We start from the raw sequence: 21,782 nt of genomic DNA on the forward strand, positions 1-21,782 counted from the left end.
AGCCTGCTGGGGCTGAAGTTTGCAAAGAAATAAGAAGGGATAGCTAGAGTGGAATGAAGCCCCTCAGAGGCCAGATCTCCATTTGTTCTCCCAACTCCAGGCTCTTTGCTGCTTTTTCATGAGTCTGTACCTCCCTCATGTGGTCTCTTTCAGGTTCTATCCTGCCTAGAACTGAAAAAAATGTATGTCTTCCCCATGGTCTTAGACAGCTTTTTAAAATGTACCCCCTCTCTCTGTCTTCCTAGGAACTTGCACCACAACATGGTAATGAATTCCCTGTCCTTGGAGGTACTCAAATAGAGGCTGAAAGATCTTTTGTGAGAGCGACTGTTTGAGGGTTCAGGCATCAGGAGAATTGCACCAGGGATCCCCAAAGGCACCATAACCCATAGGCTCTACTTGACTCCTTTCCAGCCCTAGGGTAAGGGTGTGAGTGGGAGGGAGGAAGAAGCTGCCGGAGGCCTGGGGCTTCCCAAACATGTGTGGGCTCCTACTCTCTCAGACAGCACCAGTGAAAAGGAATGCCTGTCCAGAACCACCTGCTCTGGCCCTGGGCCCCCTGCAAAGAGGTTCGGGAGACCCTTTGGTTTGGTTTGGAGGTCTCATCTACTGACCCCCTGGGCTTCTCTAGCCTGCGGCAGGCATGGGTACCGAGGAGACAGAATCGAGCAGCTTTCTGAGTTTCAAATCCTCCTGCTCAGACTGGATCCTGGGGCAAGGTCTCTTCTCACAGTCTCCTACCAGGCCCACCGGGACTCTAACATACTGTGCCCTCCCTTGGCCCTGCCCTGGGCGGATGGGCCCCTGCCAGTCAGCCCTCAGGGGCCTAGATAGTCACTCCCGCCTGCATGTCCTCACTGTACCCCACTCCTCTGGGTTCCCCTTCTCCCTACCTGGCCAAAGCAGTGCCATCTCCAGGAGGCAGCTCTGGGCTACAGTCTGTAAGGGGTGACACCTTTGTTCTCTGACCTGCCCTCATAGATCACTTGGAGGAGGGCCGAGGTTGCACCCTGTGTCAGCAGCAGGAGGCAGCTATACTGCCTCTAGGGGCCTCCTTGTTTGCAGTGATGCCCCTCCCCGACCCAGGGGGGTGCCCTGGAAGTCCCAGAACAGTCTTGTTTGGATTAACCATGGTCACAGGGCCTGACACTCAACCTGGCAGGGATCTGGGAACCAAGAAGTATGTGGACCTTCCAAACCACATTCTGTGTTGGGGGAAGTTGGGAGCAAAGGGAAGCGACAAAGCTGGCATCGCAGAATGACGGAGTGAGAGCAGTCTGTAGACACCACGTGCTACGAATGGGGAGCTGAGGCCTAGAAACAGGAAGAGATCTGCCTAAGCTATGCCAAGGGGACACTATTAGTCCTGTTGGTTCAGAGCATTGTGCAATTTTCAGAAAACTGTCTCCTGAGCCACTATCAAGTGTGGTCCATATGCATCCTTCCTTCCATCTGTCCCTCCTTTCTGTTTTAAAATTTATTTATTTATTTATTTATTTATTTATTTATTTATTTATTTATATTTTGTAGAGATAGGGTCTCTCTATGTTGTCCAGGCTGGTTTTGAACTACTGGCTTCGGGCAAGCCTCCTGCCTTGACTGCCCCAAGTGCTGGGATTACTGGCCTATCCCTTCTTTCTTTCACCAGCGCATCATTCTCCCTTCCTCCTTTCCTCTCTCCTTCCCTGCATCCATTCATCCTTTCTTAAATCCATTCATGCACTCATCCATCCACTCATCCTCCCTCCCTTCTTTTCTCTCTCCCTCCCTCCCTTCTTTCCTTCTATACATCCATTCATTTTTTTCCCTTCCCTCCTTTTTTGTTTTTCTTTCTCTCCCTCCCTCTTTCCTGTGTCCCTCCCTCCCTCCCTCCCTTCCATCCATCCATGCACCCATCCATCCATTCCTCACAAGGCACCAAGTTCTGCCTGGCAGAGTTGAATAAGGCCTCAATCCAGCCTCAGGGAGCTCCCTACCTAGCTCAGGTGAAGGATACGTTCAGAGACAAGTACAATGCAGTGGACTGAAAAGCTGAATCCTCAGCCTTATGAACTAGAGGAGACTGGAAAAAGGTCAGAGTAATTTGTGTGCACTTGAGAGAGGCAGGGTAGAGGTTTAAAGCCATGACTTCCAGATCCAGAAAGACAAGACCTGGGCACCACAGAGGTAGACCAGGAAAGCAACGTGGAAGCAACAGGAAGAGGCCACCACTCTGGCTGCAAGTTTAATGAGCTCCAGAGCTCTCTCCATCACCAGAGTCGCCAAGGCTCTTGGAGCTAAAACACACATCCTGGTCTGCTGGGTATCTGGCTTCAGAGTCCCCCTAGAAGGCCCCATCCTGGAGGTTGGTGTTCACAGCCCAGAGACTCCCTGAGGGCAGGGCAGGCCCCCCCAGCTGCACCCCCTGCCCTGGCCTTTGTATGGGAGGAGAGGAACAAGCACACTGTGGGTGACCGAACGGTGCCAAGAGGCAGGGCCCATTGCTCACTTGGCTCTCAATCCTGGCTGGAGGCCGGAGGCACCTCCCCTCCTCACTGCCCTATCAGCCAGGACATCCCCTTCCCAAACCGCCCCCCGACATCCATTCTCCACTGTACCCTCTGTTCATATGGGACGCTGTCTGGGCAGGGTCACTGCCATCAAAGCATGTTTTAGACTTCAGTCTTGGCTACCAGAGGATGCTGTCAACTGGAATCCCAGCTCTGCCCATGCAGCCCACAAAGAAAGCCCAAATTTCCCAGCCTGGCACATGAGGCTCTCCACGCCCTGGCCTCATTTAATTTCCCAGGGTCCTCTCCCTGCCTGCACCCAACATTCTTGCCATATGCACACCTCTGCCATTTCTGACCATAGAGTGTCTCCCCACCTCCGTGGTTTTGTACCTGCTGTTCCTTCTGCTGGAGAGTGCTTCTGTCAATCTCTGTCTGGAAATATCCCATTCATCCTTCAGGGCCCTACTAAGTGGACCTTCCCCTGAGTTGAGGCTCCCCTTCACAGCCGTGGCCCACAGGAGGCAGCAACTGAAGGGAATCCCCAGGAATCTCTAAATGCACCCTAGGGAGGCAGCAAGCCCATCTCCAACTCCGGCTCTTTAGTGCCTGGGAAGGCTCATGGGAACAGCCCAGAGAGGGCACTGTTGTCCCAGGAGCTTGGTAACTCCCAGGTGCCCCGTAACTCCCAGGCACCCCCACGGGCCTCAGAGCTCTCATCTCAAGTGTTTCTCTCAGTTCAGATCCCTATCAGAAAACTCAGGCCTTATAAGATTAGGGTAAAAAGTCTTTGTTTCTCAGGGATCAATGGACAGCCTGTCTAGATTCTTTCCTCTCTGGGCCCCAGTGCCCAAGGAGTGGAGGATGGGGAGCAGGCAGCAAAAGCCAGGTCCAGGTGCAAAGACCCCTTCCCCAGAGAGTCAGTAGAGGTGGAGGCCAGGCCTCTCGCCCTGCTCAGGCTCCCTGGGCGCTTGCCTTCCTGTCCTCTGCTACTGGGAGGCCTGATCTTCTCTGTTACAGGCAGAGCCCCAGCAATATCAAATCCCAAGGGACCCCTAGAGGGTTGCGGGGGAAGATGCCCCAGCCTGCTCAGACCCCAGTGTCCTCCTAAGTCTCAACCAGTAGGAGGTCAGCCACAGGCACAGCTGGAGCAAGAGCAACGAAGCCCGAGGTCCCTTGTGTCCATTCTCCAGGGCTGGCTGTGCATAGGAAGGAGAGAGGAAAAAGCTCCCAAAGCTTGAGGACCTACTATGCGCCTTCAGTCCTCACACCATCTTGGTGAGACAGGGTCATATCCCCATTGTGTCAAGGAGGAAATGCAGGTACAGGGAGGTTCGGGGACTAAGCCAAGGTTTTAACACTCGTGATGAGGCTGAGACTTGGACCCAGGTGTTTTTCTTTTGTTTTTGTTTTTGAGATGGAGTCCTGCTCTGTCACACAGGCTGGAGTGCAGTGGCATGTTTGGCTCACTGCAACCTCCGCCTCCTGGGTTCCCGCCTCAGCCTCCCAAGTAGCTGGGATTATAAGCTTGCACCACCACACCCGGCTATTTTTTTTTTTTTTTTTTTTTTTAAAGACAGTGTCTCATTCTGTCACCCAGGCTGGAGTGCAATGGTGCAATCTCAGCTCACTGCAACCTCTGCCTCCTGGGTTCAAGCGATTCTCCACCTCAGCCTCTTGAGTAGATGGGACTACAGGTGCCCGCCACCACGCCTGGCTAATTTTGTGTGTGTGTGTTTTTTAGTAGAGATGGGGTTTCATCATGTTGGCCAGGCTGGTCTCAAACCCCTGATCTCAGGTGATTCACCCGACTAGGCCTCCCAAGTGTATTGAGCTCTAGAACTTAAGCTCTTGCCTCCAGAGTCGCCAAAGCTCCTAGAGCTCAAATGCAGCCCCACCCACTGGAGAGCTGCCCCCGATTGTGTCTAAATGGCTCTGTCTAGGAGCTTAACAGGCACAGCCCAGAATCCCTAAGAGCAGGTTGTGCCTATGCCCAGTGATAGAGCAGGGTTACCTGGATCCAAAGACTGGAGCCAGCCACATCTAAATGCTTCTTAGGCCTCATTGCCCAGAATCTGCTAGCAACTGGGGCAAGAGCAGCCCCCTGGGTGGGGACACTGCCCCTATCTAGCAAGGTATAATGTCAACAGCAGAGGGACCCTCTGCCTAGTAAGCCTCAGAAAAGCCTATGTGGCAACCCTGGGCTGTCATCCCCGGGGCTGTAGGGTCACAGGCAAGAGTAGGGGGCTGCTTCCCACATGAGCTATCTGCTTCCCAATCCAAGCCACCTAGAGACATGGAAGAGTCACCCACAGACTACAAATACACACAGTGACCCAAAGCAAACGTCTCATCCACTACCTAAGCACAGACACTGTGCACATGGCACACAAACTGCAACAACGTCCCCACCACACAGTAAACACAGGAGCCCAGATAGCACTTGCAAAGACACATCGCCATACGCCACCAGAAACACTCGGGTGCTGCACTGCAAGGCGCACACACGCACCACTCGTGCATACACACTCGGCACACACAGACGATGCAGCAGAGGTAACAGCACAGCATTCGCACTGTGAGCACATGCAGGCCCTGGCTGTGCCCCGGCAGCTCCCTGCAGACCTCTCTCTCCTGACCCCAGGTGTAACTGACTCAGTGTCTGTCCCCCTCCCACAGGACAGGCAGCTCCAGCCCACCTTGCCTCTGCCTCCTCTGCCTTCCTTGCTCAGGCTGCCATCTCCCGGATTTCCCGACCCTAGGCTGTGCCTGTCACCCGTGGGCATCCTGATTTTGTGTGACCTGCCAGACTTTGTCTCCCTTCTACATGCCATGCCTGCAGCAGCTGAGTCCCACCACACCCAGGATCCAGGCCTGCTGGGAAGCCAGTCTCTCCTGGGCTGGTGGTCTGACAGGGGGCACAGAGGGAGCTCTGCTGGGCAGTCTTCGGGCAACTGTCACCCAGCCTGGCCATGGCAGTTGCCACCCTGTAGAATTTCAAGACAACACAGGCGAGATCGTCTGACAATGCGGCATAAACCCAAGCTGGTAGTTTCTGGCGTCTTTTTTTCCCCCAAAACGAAATCACAAACCATGAGAGACCCACCAATTGTGTTCTAGAAAGTGGTCGCCATGGCAACAGAGCAAGGCATCCCATTTCTATGGTAACCAGGGTGGTGAAGCTGTTGGCTGTAAAGTCAGACAAACCTACTAACGATCTGTTTACTTAAGAAAATGTTTTATAAATTACCAAGTTATTTTTATCATAACCCCACCCCTGAAACCATAAATCAGAAAGGCAATTTACTATCTATTAAAATGACCAATATGTGCCATGACTTTCATTTATGAATTATTTATGCCACAGTCATCTTTAGAAAATTGTGCTTGCCTTTCGGATGGGAGCTGTTCAGGGGTTCGCCTTGGGGAGCTGTGTTCATGCAGTCTGGCGTTTCAGGAACAAGGCGATGGCTGTAATGTGGTGCAGGGACCAACATTCCGGTGCAGCTGCTCACTTGCTGTGTGACCTTGGCGAGTTCCTTCCCCTCTCTGGGCCTCAGTTTCATCATGGGTACAGTGAGGGTTGGATTGGTCCTCTCTGAGGATTCTGAGGCAGGGCAGGGCTGCAGGCACTGGGGGCATGTGATAACTAATCAGGGGAGCCCTGGCTGACATCCAGGCCCCAGGCCCCCAGAGGCTTCAGGTCAGTTTTTCCGCCTAATTAAATCTGCCCAGCGGGGGTGTGCAGCCTTTGAGTTAATCCATGCGGAGTCAGTGATGCAGAGCAGGCGGGATGGCCAATTGTCCTAAATAAATTGTCAGTTGAGTTGGGTTTAGAAACTGAATTAGCCTCATCTGGACTTCCGCGGGCCGGGAATGCCCACAGTGTGCTGGGCCAGCTGGGGGCTGGGAGGGAGGGCAGGGAGGAAATGGGATGGTTAGGGGTCCAGTCTCTTTTTTGTTCTGTCAATAAATGCCTGCACCATCAGGCCCAGGAGGCCTGGCCCCTGAGCGCGGTGTCTGGGTGTCAGATGCTGCACCGGCACAGGGGGCAGTGGATGGGAGGAGCTCCCCAGGGTGCTCCGTGGAGGGTGTGAGTAGAGTGTGTGTGAGCATGTTCTAGGAACACGGCTGTGTGGCAGCCTGCTTGGGGAAGTCTGCGCTGCGGGGAGTGTTAGGGAGGTGGGCAGTGTCAGTGTGGGATAGGTGTGTCCTGTCTACATGACCTGACTCTAGGCCTGTGCACAAGTTTTGTGTAAATGGTCGCTACATGTGCTGTATGTGATTCATGTGTATGTGTGTGGACATACATGGGGTGTGTTTGTATGTGGACATGTATGGGGTGTGTGGGGAACACATATGGAGTGTTTGCCTGTGTGTATGGAGGCAGGTATGGAGTGGTATGTGTGAGTGTGTGTATGGAGCTTTGTGTGGTTTGTCGTGTGTGTTTATGTGTGTGCGTGTATGGTGCTATGGTGTGGTATGTGTGTTTGTATGGAGACGTGTGTGGGGTGGTGTGTGTGTGTATGACACTATGTGTGGTGTGTGATGTGTGGTGTGTATGTATATGTGTGTCTACACGGCTATGTGTGGTTTGTGTTGTGTGTGTGTATATGGGGCTATATGTGGTTTGTGGGGTGTGTATGTGTATCTATGGAGACATGTGGGGTGGCGTGTGCAGGGCTACGCAAGTGTAGGTGTGTGCATGTGCATGTGTGAGGTGCTGTGTGGGGGTGTGTGTGGGCGTGTATATGTGCATGTGTGTGGGGTGGTGTGTGGGGGACTGTGTGTGTGTATTGCGTGTGTGGTGTGGTGTGGNTGCGTGTCTGGGCCATCTCCCAGGGAACCAGGGTCTGGCTGGGCACTCTGGGCACGTGTTCTCCGAGCCGAGACTCAACCCAAGGCCCTGACCATTTTCCATGCCAGAGATGGTCACTCCTTCATTACCCCAGGGGTGTGCCCCTTTCCCTGGGACTGTCCTGGACCCAGAGGAAGGTGATAGGCAGAGTGGGGGGCTGAGCCAGCCCAGCTCAGGAGTCCCCTGCATCTCCACACTGACACTTTCCATCCCAGGATTCAATCTGAGAAAGGGAAGAGCCTCAGTCAGAAAAGGCAGCGCCCCGGCCTCAGGGAGCGCAGACAGCCAAAGAGACAACGCCCCCGTCACTGAATTCATTCTCTGGACCGTAGACCTGGGTCATATCCAGAAAGAGCCCCCACAACAGCTGGGCTGGCCCATCCTGAGGTGGCAGGGGTTCCCATGGTACTTTCATCCCAAGATGCATATCTTTGTTTTGAAAGTTGAAACATATAAAATGCACACATCCTGAAATGGTATTTCTTCCTGTATCCACACATGTCTTACATCGGTGGCACCTTGGGCTTGTGGAAACCTGGTCATTAGAAGCCCAGAGCACTGATGGAGGAGGTCTTCAGAGGAGGTTGCAAAAGCTGCCTGGTGGGTGGGAATGGAGAGACAGAGGCGCAGCGCGGGGAGGGAGTAGCCCAGGGGTGCAGAGCGCTCAGCAGGACCAGAGAGGGAACCACATTCTCCAGGAGCATCAGCACTGGGCTCCAGTGTGGCAATTTCCTCATCAAGTCTTGGCTCAGGCAGTATCCCTCCAGCCCTCCAGGCCCCTCTGATCCCTCAGGCCCACCTGCCTTCGAGATCCAGTCAATGCAGCTGGAGTCCCATCAGAGGAGGCAGTGGCTGGAGCAGAAACGGCAGGACCGTGACGTCACACCCGCCTGCATTTTAGGCCTGACTCAACCAGGTGACCGTAGTCAAGTCACTGTCCCTTTCCGAGCCTTCATCGTCTGCCTCCCAGTGGTTGTAACAGTGAGTTGAAATAATACACAGAGAGCAAGAAGGAAGTGTTTAGACACACCGCTGAGCCCCCACACAGAGCCTCTTGCCTTGAAGCTCCGGTGGACCCTCCCGCCCTGGTCCTGTCCAAAGGTTTAGGATCAAAGTGTCTCTGATGTAGAAAAGCCTAGAATCTTCTAGTCATGGAATGGGAACTGCTAAGCTGAGAGGTGCCTGGGAGTTTAAGGCACAAAACGCCACCACTGTCCTTCAGAGACCTGTCCCTTCCCATGCTCAGCCCATGCAGTGTGAGTGAGGCTGAGCTTGGTCCAGCAGCAGGTGACCAATGTCCAGTGATGGCCAACCCTTGTCCTGCAGTAAAAGGGGGGAGGGTCACACTGAGGAGACAGCCTCAGAGGGATCCCATGGGATGGGGCTGGTGGAGCTATCTCTGGATTTAGCAACAAGGAGGCCCTGGTGGGGGCTAAACCCATGCCCCCGGAAGGGTGGTAAGGAGAGCTGGGAGTAAGAACCCTTCCCTGGAGGTGGTTGGTGGGGAACAAAAGAGGCAGGAGTGGGCAGAGGCTGGTGTGATGGGCAGGATGGCAGGGAAGGGAGAGTTCTGGGGAGAGTGACTGAGGGGAGATCCAAGCACAGAGCCCAGAGACTCTGGCTCAGTAGTTACGGGTGGGAACAGAAATTCACCTTTAATTTGTGCCCCAGGTGGCTCTGATGCCACCAGCCAATCCTCACATTTCGGATCCATGGGGCCAGATGAGACCCACATGCTAGGTAGGTCTGATGCATAATGGACCACTGTAGGTGCTGGGAAGTAGGCAGCATGGTGGAAGGAAGGGAGGCCTGGACTTGGCTTCAGAGGCCTGAGTTTGAATCCCAGCTCAGCCACGAACCATATGACTATGGGCTAGTAACCTCCTGAAGATGCAATTCCATCATTCTTAAAATGGGGACAGTAATAACACACCCTAGGAAGTAAGACAACATTGAGGGGTGTGGAGGAAAAGGCCAGGTGCCTAGGACTTCCCCAGATCCAGGGCAAAATCCCAAGACTGCTGGTTCCCTTGCACACTGGCATTCTGGGAGCTGGTCGAGGCCGCCCTGCACAAACATCAAATATCCAAACACAGAATTTTGTTTTTGTTTTTCACAAATTACCAAGAGGTGAGGGAGGTGGGAAGGTGAGCAGCGCAATAGTTAAAGGGAGAAATGTGTTCGGTTTTAGGCCTTTCTCTCTAATTCTTATGCTTCTGCTACCACTTGCCTGTTAAGGGACCAGGAGCCAAGGACAGCCTGGTGGAAACCGCCGGTGCGGCGCACAGCCAGCTTCCTGTGGACGAGGCCAAGTGTGTCCAAGACCCAGTCCTGTGGCCTCCAGTCAGTGAGAGACACGGTCCTCGAGGTGAGGGGGACTTCCTGTCCCCATGCTTGCAGGGTTTTCCACGTGGAACCCTGCCTGCCTCAGGGCTCAGGAGGGAAAGGACACCCAAGGTCGCAGGATGAGTGGGGCTCAAGCCAGAGCTGCCTACTTTCCCGCCTAACTCTGGTAACAAGACGAGAGATGACAACAGGTTCCTGAGTCTTGGGCAGGCCCTGCTTCCAGGGCTTTCCATGCACTGTCCCGTCTAAACCCCATGCCAGCCCAGTGCAGTGTTATCACGTCACTCTCTAGATGAGGAGCTGCGATTCAGAGGGATAGAATCTTGCCTGAGGTCTCAGCACTGGATCAGTCTCTCTGTCCTCGGGAGCAATGGACTTCATCGCCTTTCATAAGCCCCCTAAGCGGCAGGCGGCGCGTGCACAGGCCCCACTGCGCAAGGTGGCATGGAAGTGCCCTTGTAGCCGGATCTGGCGACTCTGACCTTTCTTGGCCACCAGCAGGTACAGAGGGCCCTAGGGGAGGCCTTAGGGAGTGTGGTGTGCTGTCCCACAGTGCCCCCTGCAGTCCCACAGGCCAGGAAGCTTGAGTGTTGGCCCCCAGAAGGACCACTCGGGAGCCCATATCGCACCTGCTCCTGTGGACTGAGAGTTCCTCCTGGAGAGCAGACAGTAAATAAACACGGAGGCTAATGGGGGTCTCCTCTCACCTTCTCCCATTAGCATCTTAGACTTGGAGGAATACCAGAATCCCACGTGGGAAATTCCTCTTGTGTTTCAGGGCTTAGAACAAGCAGGTGTCTCCTAGTACGCCTGTCTGCATTCCTGTTAGTAAATGATGAGTCATAAAACCCTTCACATTTTCTCTTTTGCTATGACTGCCAGGGAGCTCGGCTAAATTTAGTGCTCAATTCTAGGAGAATCCTGTACCTGGGTTTGGGGTATAGCTATTTCTTTTCTTCATTATACTACATGTATTTTTTCTTCTTTATTTTTAAGGGTTCTGTTGTAGGTGTGTCTTAGGTGCCTCAAACATTTTTTTGAGAAAGCCACAGATTGGAATAAGAAATACGTGAATAAGATTCCCAGATTAGGCAGTGAGTAGGAAGGCGCTCCATATAGGATGTGCAGACATGCCTCGTTTGACTGCGTTTTGCTTTATTGCATTTCACAGATATTGCAATTTTTTTTCAAATTCAAGTTTGTGGCAACCCGTGCTATTTTTCCAACAGCATATGCTCACTTTGTGTCTCTGTGTCATATTTTGGTTATTCTAGCAATGTTTCCAATTGTCATTATTATTATATCTGTTATGGTGACCTGTGATCATTCATCTCTGATGCTACTATTGTAATTGTTTTGGGGCACCACAAATCATACCTGTATAAGATGGCAAACTTAATTGATAAATGTTATCTGTGTTCTGACTGGCAATTCTCTCATCTCTCTCTCTCCTCAGGTCTCTCTATTCCCTGAGACACAATATATTGCAGTTAGGCAAATTAATAACCCTACAATGGTCTCTAAGTGGTCTAGTGAAAGGAAGAGTTTCATGTCTCTCACTTTAAATCAAAAGCTAGAAATGATTATGCTTAGTGAGGAAGGCATGTCGAAAGCTGAGACAGGCCAAAAGCTAGGCCTCTTGCATCAAACAGTCAGCCAAGTTTGAATAATGCAAAGGAAAAGTTCTAAAAGGAAATTGAAAGTGCTACTCCAGTGGACACATGAATGATAAGAAAGCAAAACAGCCTTACTACTGATAGAAAGTTTGAGTGATCTGGATAGAAGATGAAACCAGCCACAGCATTCCCTTAAGCCAAAGCCTAATCCAGAGCAAGGCTCTAACTCTCTTCAATTCTAGGAAGGCTAAGAGAGGTGAGAAAGCTGCAGAAGAAAAGTCTGAAGCTAGCAGAAGTTGGTTCATGAGGTTTGAGGAAAGTAGCTCTCTCCATAACATAAAAGTGCAAGGTGAAGCAGCAAATGCTGATAGAGAAGGAGAAGCTGCAGCAAGTTATCCAGAAGATCTAGCTAAGATCACTGACGAAAGTGGCTACACCAAACAATAGATTTTTCAATGCAGATTAAACAGCCTTGTATTGGAACAAGATGCCATCGAGGGTTTTCATAGCTAGAGAGAAGAAGTCAATGCCTGGCTTCAAAGCTTCAAAGGACAGGCTGACTCTCTGGTTAAGGGCTAATGCAGCTGGTGATTTTAAGTTGAAGCCAATACTCACGATTCTGAAAGTCCCAGAGCCCTTAAGAATCAGACTAAATCTACTCTGCCTGTGCTCTAGAAATGGAACAACAAAGCCTGGATGATAGCACATCTGTTTAGAGTATGGTTTACTGAATATTTTAAGCCCACTGTTGAGACCTACTGTTCAGAAAAAAATGATTCCTTTCAAAATATTTTATTGCTCATTGACAATGCACCTGAGAGCTCTGATAGAGATGTACAAGGAGATGAATGTTGTTCTCCTGCCAGCTAACTCAATATCCATTCTGAAGCCCATGGACCAAGGAGTCATTTTGACTTTCAAGTCATATTCTTTAAGAAATACATTTCATAAGGCTATAGCTTCCATAGATAGTGATTCCTCTGATCAATCTGTGCAAAGTCAATTGAAACCTTCTGGAAAGAATTTACCATTCTAGATGTCACTAAGAACATTTGTGATTCATGGGAGGAGGTCAAAATAGCAACATTAACAGGAGTTTGAAAGGAGTTGATTCCACTTCTCATGAATGACTTTAATGGGTTCAAGACTCCAGTGGAGGAAGTCACTGCAGATGTGGTGAAAATAGCAAGAGAGCTAGAATTAGAAGTAGAGCCTGCAGATGTGACTGAATTGCTGCAATCTCATGATCAAACTTGAACAGATGAGGAGTTGCTTCTTATGGATAAGCAAAGAAAGTGGTTTCTTGAGATGGAATATATTCCTGGTGAAGATGCTATAAACATTGTTAAAATGACAACAAAGGATTTCGAATATTCCATAAACTCAGCTGATAAAGCAGCAGCAGGGTTTGAGAGGACTGACTCCAGTTTTGAAAGAAGTTCTACTGTGGATGGAATGCTGTCAAACAGCATCACATGCTACAGAGAAATCTTTTGTGAAGAGGAGAGTCAATTGATGCAGCAAACTTCTTTGTTGTCTTACTTTACAAAATTGCTATGTCCACCCAACCTTCAGCAGTCACCACGCTGGTCAGTCAGCAGCCATCAACACTGAGGCAAGACCCTCTACCAGCAAAAAGATTATGACTCACTGAAGGCTCATATGATTGTTAGCATTTTAAAGCAATAAAGTATTTTTTAAAAAATTAAGATGTGTACATTTTTTAGACATAATGCTATTGCACAATTAATAGTGTACAGTATAGTATAAATGTAACTTTTATCTGCTCTGAGAAACCAAAAAATATGTGACTTGCTTTATTGCGATATTTACTTTATTGCTGCGGTCTGGAACTAAGCCCACAATATCACCGAGGTATGCCTGTATAGGCCTCTCAAGGGGGCAGTTCAATGATCTCATCTGCAGTGACCCTGAACCAGATGTCTCTGTTGGTCACCAACAGTGATGGGAAGCTCACGAGGCCATTAATTCTGTCTTTGAACCGGTCTGAGAGACATGCATTTATTTCTCATGTAAGTCAACCTCCTGTCTCATTTTCCAGGCAATCACAGGTCTGCCCTCTGGGGTCACCAGAAGACACCTGCTCCTCTTCCTTCCTGTGATGGCCCTGCCTATACCTGCAGATAAGCCTCAGGACATGCCCCTGAGACATCCTTCCTGCAGGCCAGGCTTCCTCAGGCTTCCTTCACCCTCTCTTCCTTGCACCATCTCCCCTGACTTGCTTCAGAGTCTGCTTTTGTTCATCACCCACTGTGTGTGGCTAAATGGATGGCACATTTTACCCTTTTTAATCTTCATAACCACCTTGGCCATAGGAGTATTTACATTTGTTGAGCTTCTCTGTCCTCTGCTATACAGTAATAATAGCATGCTCCCCAGAGGTCAAGCACTTTACAAACATTATCTCATTTATCTTTAAAAGCTTCTCTAAGGAAGCCATCATTTTCTCCATTTTGCAGATTAAAAAACTGAGGTTCAGAGTGGTTAAGATGTGCAAAAATCTCTCACATAGCTCAAAAGTGTTAGGAGGGCTTTGAAGCCAGGTCTCTCTGACTCCAAAACCACTATGCTCTTATTACTTCCATTTACAAATCTTTCTCACATCACCCCCCAGGTAGTCCTGGGAGAAAGATGTTTATCTTCCCATTATGATGACAATAGGCACAGCCCTCTTCAGTTTATAGCATATCTTCATGTTTTGGATCTTATATGTGCAACATACACACACACACACACACACACACACCCCAACTGGGCCATCAGCAGGACAGTCTTGATGGCTTCCATTTGGTAGATGAGAAAATGGAGGCTCCAACCTCCATGGAGGAGCTAGGAATGGAGTCCACTTGGAATTCACTAGGAAATTTCCCTCCTGTGCCCTCTTGTGTGTTTGTATTGAGTCAAGGGTTCTGACTCCCAGTATGTACATGCATGCGTGTGTGTGTGTGTGTGTGTGTGTGTGTGTGTGTGTGTGTGTGTTTAGAGGGAAGGGAATAAAAATGGCTCAGGGAGGGTAATGAACACAACCCAGGTGGGACCACAGTTGACTGCCCACCTGCATCCCTCCAATGAATATTTACATCTTACTCCAGGCCTATACAGGGTACTTGGTACAGGGTGAGCAAAAGCAGCCACATTTTCTGGGGGGAGGAGTAGGATAGGGGGACATTGACATTTATCAATTAACCATACAAGCAAATATGTACCTATGTGAGGTGACAGGGGCATCAAGGGGAACGCAGAGGCATTTGGTGAGCCTTTAACAACAAGTCTTGAGGTTAGAGTGGCTTCCAGGAGGAAGTGACAACTGTGCAGAGGTTGGAAGGATGGATAAGAATCAACTACGGAAGTGCAAGGTGCAAGGAAGCACATTCTAGGCAGAGAGAAGGGGAGTGCTGCTCAGGTCTCATGTTCCTGACTCACCAGCAGCATCTGATGCCACTGATCCCTCCCTCCTTCTTCTTGTACTTCGTGGGACCGCACAGCCTCTGGATTTTCTTCCTACCCCTCTGGCTGCTCCTTCTTGGTGTCCTTTGCCAACTCCTCTCCACAGTCTCTAACTATCGGGGCACCCTGGAGCTCAGTCCTTGCTCCTCTTCTTCATCTACACTCACATCCTTAGTGGTTAACCCAGTTTTCTGACTTAAAGTCCACCATCATTCAAATACCCATAAACAGCACACTCTCAAAGGCTTATCTCCAGCCCAGCCCTTCCCCTGAACTCAGGACTCCAGCATCCAACTCCCTGGTGTCTCCAGATGGAATTCTACCAGCTCTTTCAAACTCAACACGTCAACTGAACTCCTGTGCCACCCCCACCCCCTGCAGCCTCTCCATCTCATGAGAGAGTGTCTCCATCCTTCCAGGACATTCTTGCCAAAAACCTTGGAGTCATCCTTGACACATCTCTTTCTGTCACATCTCATATTTAATCTGTAAGGAAATCCTGGTGGCTCTGCTTGAAAAATAGACCCAGCATCTGAGCCCTTCCCATCACTGCTTTGACCACCCATGTCCCAGCCATCATCCTTTCCCCCAGGGGCATGGTGATAGACCAGTCTCTTAACTAGTCTAACAGGCTCCAACATTCCTGGTGCGCTAGGACTGTTTTCCACACAGCTTTTAAAACATGCATCTAACTGTGTCATTTCTCTGCTCAGAATCCTGCACTGGTGCCCTATTTCTCTCAGAGGAGAAGCAAAGGTCTTCTCAATGACTTGCAGATCCGACTTGATCTGGTCATCCACTATCTCCCCAAACTTCTTCCTACTACCATCGCCTTCATATCTGCCTCCTCAAACATGGTCCTCAAATATGCCAGACAGACGCCTGCCTCCATGCTTTTGCACAGGCTGTTCCTTCTGCCTATAATGCCTTTCCCCAGGTTCCCCTGTGGCTTATCCCTTCACTGCCTCATGGCACCCCAGTAGCGTGCTTCTGACCACCCTATTTCAAGTCTCAACCAACACTTCCAGTAAGGAAAATCTGGTTTTCCTTAATCTGCTGTTCCCCCCAGCACAGATCATCTAACATGCCATCTTTCCTCAGCTCTATCAAGGTATAATTTACATACAAGAAAATAAGAAAATTGATGTTTAGAGTGGTTAAGACGAGCAAGAAAATCCCACATAGCTCAGAAGTGGCAGCAGGATTTGAAATCAGGTCTCTGTTGTAAGTATCCAGTTGGTTTTGTGTTGGCATTGACACTATCTAATTTACTTGGTGTTCATGTTTGTTGTTTGACTCTCTTCCCCCTCTAGAATGTAAGGTCCATGAGGTGGCTGAATCTGAGGGTCAGGGTGGCCCTGCCTCGAAGGCCCAGCCAAATACTCCAACTAGCAGGGGAAAGGAGGCCCCTTCCCCAGGAAATGGGGAGCACGAGCACAGCTTTCCTCTGTGGAAAGAAGGTCATGGACATGGGTCCTGTGTCCACTCACCTCACTCCCTCTAGTTGCATAATGGGCACAATAGTTTACTCCCTGCAGCCTCCTTCAGAAGTGAGCCCCGGCTGGTGCTTGCTGCCCCTTGTCAACATGGGCAGTCACTGATTCAATGATATCACATCTGCGTCTACACTGGCAATGTACACAATCGTTGATTTCAGAGTTGCATTTCCATGGGCACTGACCGCACTAATAGCAGATCTACACTGGTAAAAAGATAATCTCCATCCACCAATCTGTGACTCAGCTAGCCACAGACATGATCACTAATCATTCAGCTATGCTCTCATTGGCAACAGGCATCCTTGATCTTTGCAAAGAGTGTTTATTACACTGGCAGTGGGCACAGTGATTGAGAGCAGATCCGTATCTACACTGGCAATGAGTGCATTCATTGAAAGCAGACTCATGTCTACACTGGCAGCAGGCACAATCACTTTCAGCTCCTTGACAATGGGCACAGTCAGTGAACAAAGACCTGAATCCCCACCAGCCATGAACATGAGTGACGCATGTCATTCATGGAGAGTACGCACAAGGTCACAGAGTTCCTTTCCAGAGAGTATAGATACATCCTTCCCTCCCAGCAGGCAGGCCAGCTGAAGGCGCTCATGATGGAGTCCAACAGCCTGAGTCTTGTCTACAGGGCAGAACTGGCACTGGATTGTGGAATTCAAAACCTGGATGCGGGCACTGGAGTGGCGAATCTGGAATCTGGGCATCGGAATTGGAATCTGGGACACATGGTGAGGAGATGAGACCATGTCTATTCCCAGCGTCTTGAGATCACTCAAGGTGAGGAGAGACTCAGGCTGTGTGACTCCCATTGCCACCCGCCCCCTCCCCACCCCCCACGCCGGGGCCTGGCCCAGCCAGCCTGGGCTTAAAAAAGCACCAGGAAATGTCAGTTTCTTTTTGAAGAGGCGCAATGGGAGGAGATGGCCCAGGCAGTTTAGCGGCTGGTTTATTCAAAGGTCGGGAACAGTGACAGGACCTTCAAATCCTGAAGCTGGTTTTGTACCCAGGCTAGACCCAAGCCCCTTCTCTGGCAGATGGAACCCTGCCTAGTGCCGGCCAGAGGCCCCAGCCTGACTGACAGCTTAGCCAGGGATCTGACTGATGTGTGACTGCATGATTCCTGTGTCTGCCCAAGCCGGGACCAGGACTTGAGCAGCCTGAGCAGTCTCCAGGCTCCAGACTCCAGCTGCCTAGGGCTCAGGGGCTGCAGCTTGACCAGGCACCACCTGCTATGCTAGGCCACTGTGCTAGGATGGCTCAAGGTGGCAGCCCTGGGCTCCGGCCACTGACTGCTGACTGGCATGGGGCAATGCCTGCTCCCTGTTGCCTCTCTGCACTGCCATTTCCCCATCTGCAAAATAAGGGGTGTCCCAGACACTTTCGGGTTCCTGTTCTATCTCTGGAATCCCTGTGTTACCCACAAGAACATCTAGATCTTATCAGAGACACAGCCTGCATGCAAGTCAAGGGAGGGTGAATTCCTCCTGAGAGAAGAAAGCTCTGAGGACCTCCAGCCACCCATCTATGCAGCTTTCTTTCATTTGTTCATTCATTCCATCATCAAATATCTACTGAATGCCTATTATGCACCAGGCACTACTTGCCACAACCATCTCCAGAAATAAGAGTGCAGAACTGGGCACACAGTAGGTACTCAACAGTAATGATGAAGGCAGCTACCACGTACTGACACATTCTGAGCCAGGCCTATTCTAAGCGCTCTGACATGCCCCCATCTCATTTACCTTTACACCACTGGTCCACACTGGTCCACACTGTGGCCACCGCCCCAATTTTATAAAGAAGGAAACTGAGGCTCAGAGAGGTTAAGTTGCTCATGGTCATACAACTAGGAAGTGAGGGAGGTAGAATTTGAAACCCAATTTTGTCCGACACCAGAACACATGCACTTAACCACTCTACTGGCCCCCTAACAAACATGTATTGAATTAACGAGTAAATAAGTGATAAAGCTTTGCATTGGTGCAAGTATGCATTCATGTGTGTGCAAGGCCATGGGTTTGCACGAGGGTGGGGAGCCTGTGTGTGCAGATGTCTGTGTGTTTGCATGTGGAGCTTTTTTTATGGGAAGACGTTCCCTTGTTGTCTTAGTCTTGTGTGTGCTGGAGCTATACTTAGCTGCAGCCGTGACTGTAATGAGCAGTTAGCGGCACACCAGGCACTCTCATTGGGACCTGGTTTCCCAGGGAGATCGCCGGGCCAGTGTATGTGTGTAGGGGGGTGCAGCTTGGTGCTGGGGAATGCTAGATCAGGGCTTTGGAAGGAGCCTGGAGCTCACAGTGCTGTGCCTTGTGCAAATGGAGAGACATCTCCGGCTGGAAGAATCTGCTCCAGGCCAGAAGCATTTAAGCATCCAGGCTCCACCAAGATCAACACTGGCCACCTACGCCTGTGGTCCCTCCACTGGTCCATTAGGCAACTAGAACTAAAGGCTTGGAGTTCATGGCTAACGTCTGGGGGTTGATAGCGAAAAGCAGTGGGAAGATGGTCGATCCTGGTATACCTGAGCCAGGGTCTTCTGCGGCCTCAGGAGGACCCCCTCCTCAGCACCCACTCTGCAGCTGGTGAAGCTGCACTGCCTCCTTGAACACACCCTGCCTGAGCTATCAGAGGTTCTCACTCACCAAGGCAGGGGACCTGAGGAGGAAGACAGATCTCCCTACTCTGGAGCAGACTGAAACCACAGACTGTCTCGTACAACCTGGGGTTCAAAGGGCAACCTCCCACTCACTGACTGCCCTTCAGGCTTCGGCCAGAGGAAGGTCTGGAAAACCACAGGTCCTGAGGGCTTGCCAGCCACATGGCTCTGCCTGGAACTCTTTCCAGCCTGGTCCTGTTTCTCTGCCATCAGGGACTCTCACCTTTGAGAGTGGGCCAGTCTCTCAGCCCAGTCTCTGTCCCCAGCTCCCAGCTCTCTCACGCCACAAACTCCACAAACCATCCCACCTCCTGCATCTGGCAATCCCACTTTCTGCACACATGTGCTGGGTCACTCCACCCAGCCTACTACCCTGAAGTCCATGCTTCCGAGTCCCATTGTCCAGGATACGTTCATCCTGTGAGAGGTGGGACATCTGCTTTGAAGGCATGCAAGGAGAAACATATCCATGGTCCTCCATCCATCCTTCTCATCCATTTGTTTACCCATCCACTGAGTCACCCAGCTGTGTCTGCTTCAATCCATATGTCCCTCCTTCCATCTATTCACCTGTATCCATCCACATATCCGTCTTTTTATCCATTCTTTCATCCATTCGTCCATTACTCATCTGTCCCTCCCACTACCTCATTTTTAACCATAGAACTACAGCATACTAGAGCCAGGAGGAACACTGGCATGGCTCTAGCTGAACTTCTTGATTTATTTTCAAAAGAGGACCTGGGATTGAATCCTTCTTCTACCACTTGCTAACTGGATGGTCTTGGACAAATAAATGAATCTTTCTGGGAGTCATTTTTCCCTCATCAATAAGAGGGGTATACTCCCTAACCCTTCCACCTCACAGGGTTGGTGTGGGGCACACGGCTTTAGCAAAGATCAATGGATTCCCTATTATATAACAGGTACTACTATTGCCTAAGCTGACCCTTGTCCTCCAAGAGGTTGTGGTTGAGTCTGAGAGACACAGAACCACAGGTCAGTGGATCAAGGGCCTTAAGTCAGACAGAAAAGGTTTTCTGGAAGCATGAAGGGCAGAGCAGGCTCTTCCAGGAGGTAGAGGGTGTCAGGAAAGGCTCTCTAAAGGAGGAGCCATCAGAGCTGGCCTAGCAGGATGCATCCATTTCAGAAATGCAGAGGAGGAGGAGTGGGCATTCTCAGTGGAGGCAACGGAATAAGCAAAGGCAGAGGGGCAGGGAGCCGGAGCACGTTGGGAATGGATCATGCACACTGGGGCCCCGGGTGATCTGGAATAGCAGGGCGGGTGGGGCTCCCAAGGGTCGCACCACAGGCTTTGGAAAGGGCTGGGGACATGGAAAGTCTCCTCAAGCCGGCACAAACCACTGTGATTCCTAAATTCCAGGCTTTTACTCCAATCTTCAGACTGCCAGACAGGAAAAAAATATCTGCTTGGTGACAGCCAGGCCTCGGGAGATACGATTCCTGCCGCCTAGAAGGGAAGCCAGCGCCTGGTATTTCTGACCTTTGTGCCTCTAAATATATCATTGGTGACGGTGGCTTCTGGCCCTGAGGTTGTGGGGCAACCGGCTGAGGCTTCTACAGCCTCCCTCCCTGCCTCTGTGGCTCAGCCAGGGCCTCCTTATACCCTGGAAAATCCAAACCCACGACCAGCTGACAGTGGCACCCCAGGTCACCAGATTCAGCCCTTGGCAAGTGTCTCCCATGTGCCAGGCACGGTGCTGGGACCTTTGCCCCTCTGAGACCCACCACAGCCTGTGAAGTACAAACTATCATCCCATTTTACACACGAGGAAACTAAGGCTCAGCCAGACACCACCCACCTCAGTCCACACTGAGGCAGAGGAAGGATCAGAACGCAGGCCTGGCAAGGCCCAAAGGCCTGTACCCTCTCCTCTAGCCTGTCCCTTCCCTACACTCATCTTGCACTTGAGATGGTGGCCTCTTCCTGCACATGGCACTGAGAACTGTATTTTCTCCCTAATGTTCTTTCTGCCTCTGGTCTGACGGATTCTCCTAACACCCCTGAGAGGCTGGTGATGCCATTATGCACACTTTATAGATGAAGAAGCTGAGCCCAAAAAGGCAAGACTGCTTCAGGTGTGGGGGCTGAACAGGGGTCGGGGCAGAACCACCCATGGCAGCTTGCAGGGAGCTCACTGCATAGCACTGGCCCTCAGCAGATGACAGCCACACACGTGGGTTTACAGGGCCCAGCCCTCTCCCCTTAACCCAGGGCTCCAGCTCTCGCTCCAGGTGGCCCAGCAGGCGGCTGTGTTCCTCACTGCTGCTCAGAGAGCCCCTGAGGCTGAGCATCAAACATTCATCTCTAAGTGGCGAGACACCGGCCCTGGCGGGTGGCTGTGGCCTGAGGCGTGTTCACTACCTTGCTCTGGTGATAAGGCCCAAGGAAGTCATGTTCTTCTGCCCCACCAACTACGTGGGCAGAGAAGGTCCCCAGGGAGCCACCTGGCAGGGCTGGGTCCCCATCAAAGCCTCCCTACGTATGGCAGCCCCCTTGTCAGGCATTAGATTCATATTCTCAGACCCTCCCAGGTGGGGTGAGGTGAGTGTCTGCAGAGCATCCTACAAAGATGCCTCATCTGCAAGAGGTGTGAGTGATCCTGGGCATCACGTGCGCACCAATGCGCGCAGTGCAGTGAGCCGGAGGCCTTCTGTGACTTCTCTCATTGCCTTCTCACAGCAGCCCTTTGAAGTAGGGACTCTCGTTCTCCCCTCTTTATAGCTGAGGTGACTGAGACTTACTAAGGTCACACAGCTAAGAACTAGCAGACCCAGGATTGGGCCCCGGCAGGCTGGCTCCAATGTGGC

At 51.0% G+C, this 21,782-nt stretch overlaps 1 protein-coding gene across 1 annotated transcript in view; it reads right to left on the minus strand.

Annotated features, from left to right (window-relative positions):
* Positions 1-21,782, minus strand: part of KCNC1 (potassium voltage-gated channel subfamily C member 1) — a 45,825-nt gene that overhangs the window by 10,897 nt on the left and 13,146 nt on the right. The gene's annotated exons all lie outside the window — the stretch shown is intronic.

Source organism: Theropithecus gelada, chromosome 14 (assembly GCF_003255815.1).
Source record: "Theropithecus gelada isolate Dixy chromosome 14, Tgel_1.0, whole genome shotgun sequence".
Taxonomy (NCBI): Eukaryota; Metazoa; Chordata; class Mammalia; order Primates; family Cercopithecidae; genus Theropithecus; species Theropithecus gelada.